The 6449-nt window shown below is 41.2% G+C and overlaps 1 non-coding gene across 1 annotated transcript; it reads right to left on the minus strand.

Moving 5' to 3' along the window:
* Positions 1–380: 380 nt before the first annotated feature.
* LOC119925080 lies at positions 381–518 on the minus strand. Its single transcript, XR_005449751.1, has one exon. It is a non-coding gene; the product is annotated as a small nucleolar RNA SNORA7 (small nucleolar RNA).
* Positions 519–6449: the final 5931 nt, after the last annotated feature.

Genomic DNA, 6449 nt, shown 5'->3' on the forward strand with positions numbered 1-6449 from the left:
TCATATTAAAAATTTCTCATCATAAAAGTGCATGCTTAGATTCACCAATACTGAAGAAAAGCTGAAAACTGAGTCCAAATGTGTCAACTGAGTCATGGTATGATCCTTAATATATTATTATTCGAATCTTGATTAGTAATTTCAGTACAAGTAGTCTTGTCGTATGCCGTTGAGTTGTTTCCAACCCATAGCGACACTACTGACACATCTCTCCCAGAATGTCCCACTCTCCATCTGCAGCCATTCTGATGATGTAACCATAAAGTTTTCTTGGTACAAATACCGACGTGGTTTACCAGTGCTGCCTTCCATGCAGTAAACTCGAGTTTCCACCTTCATCTCTTTTCCATGATGCTGCTGCCCAGCACTGGGGAGTTTTGATTTGTAACAGATTGCCTTCCACTTGCTAGCCACAGCCCAAGCTAGGATTGGAATAGATAGGTCTCTGCTTGACTCTCCCTCCCTTAGCCAAGCCTGGAAGAATACTGGAAACTCTCCAGGTATGACCATGAGAGGAGAGTAGATGTTGTAGGGACATTTTATTATAGGACTACTATAATGATGGTATTTATTAAGTGCTTACTATGTGCAAAGCACTGTTCTAAGCACTGGGGAGGTTACAAGGTGATCAGGTTGTCCCACAGGGGGCTCACAGTCTTAATCCTCATTTTACAGATGAGGTAACTGAGGCCCAGAGAAATTAAGTGACTTGCCCAAAGTCACACAGCTGAGAAGTGGCAGAGCCGGGATTTGAACCCATGACTTCTGACTCCAAAGCCCATGCTCTTTCCAGTGAGCCACGCTGCTTCTCCTATGTGTCAGTACTGTACTACGTTCTGGGAAGAAATTGGTTGGTGAAAGTTAGATATGATCTTTAGTGCCCAAAGGATTTATAATCTAATAATAAAGAGGTTGGGGGAGGAACAGGGAAAGATGAAGCAATAAAAACACAATAATGTACAAACATGGAAAAGATAAATGTAATAAAAGCAGTAGGGTACTGTGGCTAGAGGAGAGGAGTTTCAGGCTCCTCTTGACTCAGAGTCCAACAGTCTCTGCCACAGTCACGGCCCTTCTCAACATTGTGAAGGTTGAGGAGGTGTCTCCTTGCTGTTGATTTCTCAACCTTCCCTGATGAAACACGAGGTTGAGGTCACAAAATTGCTTCCTCACTACTCTGAATTTGTTTCAATTACCAGAAAAGAGGCAGCTTGGTAGGGCAGAGTAGGGGGATATTTTCTTCATTAATCAGTGGTGTTTGCTGAGTATTTACTGTACAAAGCACATAGAAAAATACAATACAATAGAGTTGGTAGACACATTCCCACCCCACAAGTATCTTATAGCCTAGAGTGTGAGACAGATGTTAATAAAAATGAATACGTTATGGAGAGGTATGTAAGTGCTGTGGGGTTAGAGGTGGTGTGAATGTCATGTGTTTAAAGGACGCACGTACAAGTGCGAAGGTGACACAGAAGGGAAAGGTTGTCAGGGGGAAAAAAAAGGCTTAATCGGAGAAGGCATCTTAGAGGAGATGTGATTTTAAAAAGGCTTTGAAGGTAGGAAGAGTGGTGTATATGGAGGGAGGACTTTCTGGTCAGAGAGAGGATGTGGGAAAGGGGTCAGTGGCAAGATAGATGAGACTGAATCTAAGTGAGCATACTGGTGATAGAGGAGTGAAGTGTGTGTGTTGGGTAATAGAAAATCAATGAAGTAAGGAAGGAGGAGGCAAACTGATTGAGTGCTGTAAAGCCAGTGGTGAGGAGCTTCTGTTTGATGGGCAACGACTGGAGTTTCTTGAGGAGTGGGGAGACGCGAACTGAACTTTTTTTAGAAAAACATTTGCGTGCACCTTTACCTTCATCAGTAAGCATAGAATCATCTATTAAATAAGGCTGAATAATGAAGCCATAATGACCCCGCATATCAGGGCCCCCAGAATAATCAGGCCAAGTACAAAAGCAATGAAATGTGTATTCATTCATTCATTCAATCGTATTTATTGAGCGCTTACTGTATGCAGAGCACTGTACTAAGCACTTGGGAAGTACAAGTTGGCAACATAGATCAGGATGTAGAGGGTGAAAGGAAGAGGTCAGCACTGGGAGAGCCAACAGCAGGACACAGTGAGTGTAAATTGGGGTTCAGTGGGAGAAGCGAGTGGATCAGCAGAAGGAAGGGAGGTGACTGAGAGTCTTAAAGCTAAAATGCAACATCTGTTACGGCAAATAGAAAAATACTGGCTTTATTTCAGTGGAGCAATTCGCTCATTTTAAAATGAGGAAGCAAATAAGTTGAATTTGGGAGAAAGGTGGGTAATAATGTTTAATCGTCCTGCAAAATCCATTCTTTTTACAAAGTGTGTCATTAAAATGCCTACTTTATTTTTCTTTTCCTTTCCATAACTATTTTTCTCTTCCTCAATTCCTTTCCTTCTCAGTTGCTTTTTGATGGGGTCAAGGGTGACTGGATTTCAAATTACCTCCCTAAGGGAAGTGTGGAGAGCCAGAGTCAGCAATCAGGAGACAGAATTTTCTGAGCAGTTCATGCCCTAAACCAAGTGTGGAGGGTTAACCAGGAAATGGCGAAACATGGTCTCTGTTTTCTGCCGCTATTGTGGAACTGAAGACGCACATAAGTGGTGGAAAAAAAAGTTAATAAGAAAAGTAAGTAGACACATATGAATCAGGTTCTGAAGACTACTGAAGTCAGAAGTACATAAACATGCATTTTTTGAGAAGCAGCATGACGCAGTTGCTAGAGCATGGGCCCAGGGGTCATATGGTCATGGGTTCTGATGTTGATGATGGTATTCGTTAAGTGCTTACTATGTGCCAAGCACTGTTCTAAGCCACCACCTGTCTGCTGTGTGACTTTGGGCAAGTCACTTAACTTCTCTTTGCCTCAGTTATCTCATCTGTAAAATGGGGATTGAGACTGTGAACCCCACGTGGGATAGGGACTATGTCCAAGTCAAATTGCTTGTATCCACCCCAGCAGTTAGTATAGTTCCTGGCACATAGTGAGCACTTAAAAAATACCAAAATGATTATAAACTTGAATTTTAAACAAATACTGGGGCTTTCTAGAGTAATTGGATTGATTTGAGCAGGTGGGATTTGTCTGGGAAGACTACATAAAAGGAGTGTTTGGAGAAGGGAAGGAATTTTTTTCTTGCCAGAAAAGAGAGGGTTTGAGAATTGGGGAATTATAATATGCAATACTAACTGTGATATGTGTTAAGCTAAAATAAGCACTGGGGTAGATAAAAGCTAATCAGGTCAGACCCAGTTCCTGTTCCTCACAGAGTTGGCAATCTTGGTTTGTAAAATGGGGCAAAGCTGAGCTGTGGGGGGTAGGGACTGGTCAGAATTCTAGTTTAGTTGGGTTTCAGGGCCATTCCTGGAAGCAGCAGAAATTCATCATATTTGGGTAGTTGCACCAAGGTTTAAGCAAGTGTGACTGAGACTCCTTTGACCACCCAGAAGGAAGTTAGGCATTCCTTTACTCATCCCATTATCCCAGTCACTCTTATTTATTGAGTGCTTACCGTGTGCAGACCACTATACTAAGCACTTGGGAGAGTACAACATAAGACACATTCCCTATCCACAATAAGCTCACAGTCTAGAGGGGGAGATAGACATTAGTATAAATGTATAAAATTACACCCAACCCACATATTCAATCCATCACTAAATCCTGTCAGTTCCACCTTCACAACATTCTCCATCCAAACTAATACCATGTTAATATAATTACTCATCCTATCCTGCCTGGATTATTGCATCAGCCCCCTTGCTAACCTCTCAGCCTCCTATCTCTCCTCACTCCACTCCATAGTTCACTCTGCTGCCCGGATCATTTTTTGACAGGAACATTCAGGACACGTCACCCTACTCCTCAAAAAGCTCCAGTGGTCATCTATCCAACTCCACATGAAACAAAAGCTCCTCTTTGCTGGTTTTAGAGCATTCCACCACCTTGTCCTCTCCTACCTCACCTCACTTCTCTCCTTCTACAACCCAGCCCGCACACTTCTCTCCTCTAGTGCTAAACTGTTCGCTCTGCTTCTATCTTGCCTGTTTCTCCGCCAACCCCTCACCCACATCCTGCCTCTGGCCTGGAACAACCTCCCTCCTCAAATCCAACAATTACTCTCCCCCCATTTTAAAGCCTTACTGAAGGCATATCCCATCCAAGAGGCCTTCCCAAACTAAACCCCATATTTCCTCATCTCCCACTCCCTTCTGTGTCATCCTGATTTGTTTCCTTTGCTCTTTACCCCTCCTCGTCCCGTAGCACTTATGTAGATATCTGTAATTCTATTTATTTGCATTGATGACTGTCTCCCCACCTCAAGACTGTAAACTCATTGTGGGCAGGGAATGTGACTGTTTGTTGTTATGTTCTACTCTCTCAAGCACTTAGTACAGTGCTCTGCACACAGTAAGCTCTCAACAAATATGATTGAATGAATGAAAGAATAAGTACTCTTCACACACTTCCACTCATGATTGAAATCTCATTGTTGGCAGTGTCATCTTCAAACTGAAAGACGATTCTATTCCTGCTGTGGTTTAATTGCAGACGTGTCCTGTGTACTGGAATTAAGTCCAAGATGAAATCAGGACATCTTCTGACTACTTAGTATGTAACCTCACAGTGTTTCCTATTAAGGGTGAGGGTGTTTCACTGAAGTTGGGATGAGATGAATGCTCCTTTTTATTATCTGATAAAAGATGAAAAATCAGCACCTCATCTTTGAGAACCGTGATTAATCAGGTGAGGTATTTGGTAGTTATACTAAAAATAATGGCATGCTTATTTTTGCAGGCTGTAAAATGAAAAAAAATAAATTGTCGACTATTTAGAGGAGCTCTTTAATGGCCATTATAAATCTATTTTAGAAAGGAAGCTTCAAAATTGCCATTTAGTTTTAAATGCTTTTCTATCAAAAGTAATGAATATTACAGAGGCTATTCCAGAACACTGTACTGAGCATAATTAAAATATGGAAAAACATTAAACATAATCATGAGAAGAATAAAATTAAGTAATAAGAATCCAAATTGAACGTGGTGCTGTGAATTGTAAAAAATCCATTTCTTCATTTTCAAGGCATTTTCAAGGCACTTAAAAATCTCCAACTTAACCCAAGAGTTGCTGAGTAGTTGCATTACAGAATAGAATGCATTTCAGTGATACTCTAACTGCATCTTATGAGCACGTATTCTCTGTTAAATATAACAATTCCAGAGATTGGAAGTCAGTCAATTAGCGGGTTTAAAATTGAACGGTAACTTCCTGTTCAGTTTTACTGAGTTCTTGGGCTCCAAGATCATTTAAAGTGAGTGGAAGAAGAGGCTAAACAATTTGTCCTTGGTTATTAAAGGAGGGAAGCAATCTAATGGGAATCCTCCACTGATGGAAAAGCTGGAATCAAGATAGCACCCCAGGTTTTCATTCCATTTTCATTCCCATAGTAAGTCTTCCTTTAGCTTTGACCATCATCATCAGTGGTATTTATTGAGCTCTTACTGCTTTTTTAATTTTAAAGTATTTATTGAGCACTTACTTTGTGCTGAGCACTGAAGTAAAGTCTTGGGAGAGTACAATATAACAATAAACAGACATATACCCTACCCACAATAAATTTACTATACTGAGTGCTTGGGGGAGTACAATACAACAGAGTTGGTAGACATGTTCCCTGCTCACAATGAACTTAAAATCTAGAGGGGAGACAGACATTAATAAAAATGAATAATTTATAATATATAATTTATTCACACAAGTGCTGTGGAACTGAGGGTGGTTTGACTATCAAATGCCTAAAGGTCACAGAGCCAAGTGCACAGTTGATGCAGAAGGGAGAGGGAGCAGGGGAAAAGAAGGCTTAAACAGGGAAGGCATCTTGGAGGAGCTGTGACCTTAATAAGACTTTGAAGGTGGAGAGAGTGGTAGTTTGACATACATGCCTAGGGAAGGAATTCCAGAATAACAGAGGATGTGAGAAAGGGGCCTGCGGTGAGGTAGACAAGAGTTGTGGGCAGGGAATTTCTCCGTTATATTGTTGGGTTGTATTATTATTAATAATAATCATATTTACTGAGCACTTACTGCGTACAAATCAGTGTATTAAGTGCTTGGGAGACTACAATATAACATACTTTTCCAAGCGCTTAGTTCAGTGTGCTGCACACAAAGTGCTGAATAAATATGATTCATTTATCAGGGCACAGTGAGCAAGCTGGTATTGGAGTAGTGAAGTGGGTGGACTGGGTTGTAATGAGGTAAGGTAGGAGAGCGAGCACTGAGATTGAGTGCTCTAAATCTTATGGAAGAGAGATAAGGATGATATCGGTGGCTTTCTTTGGCCTTCCACGGCTGGCATTCTTCTGCAAAATGTGTTTGCATTGGACTTGCCGTGACTTTAGCAGTCAGCA

This window comes from Tachyglossus aculeatus, chromosome 2 (assembly GCF_015852505.1).
Source record: "Tachyglossus aculeatus isolate mTacAcu1 chromosome 2, mTacAcu1.pri, whole genome shotgun sequence".
In the NCBI taxonomy this organism is placed as follows: domain Eukaryota; kingdom Metazoa; phylum Chordata; class Mammalia; order Monotremata; family Tachyglossidae; genus Tachyglossus; species Tachyglossus aculeatus.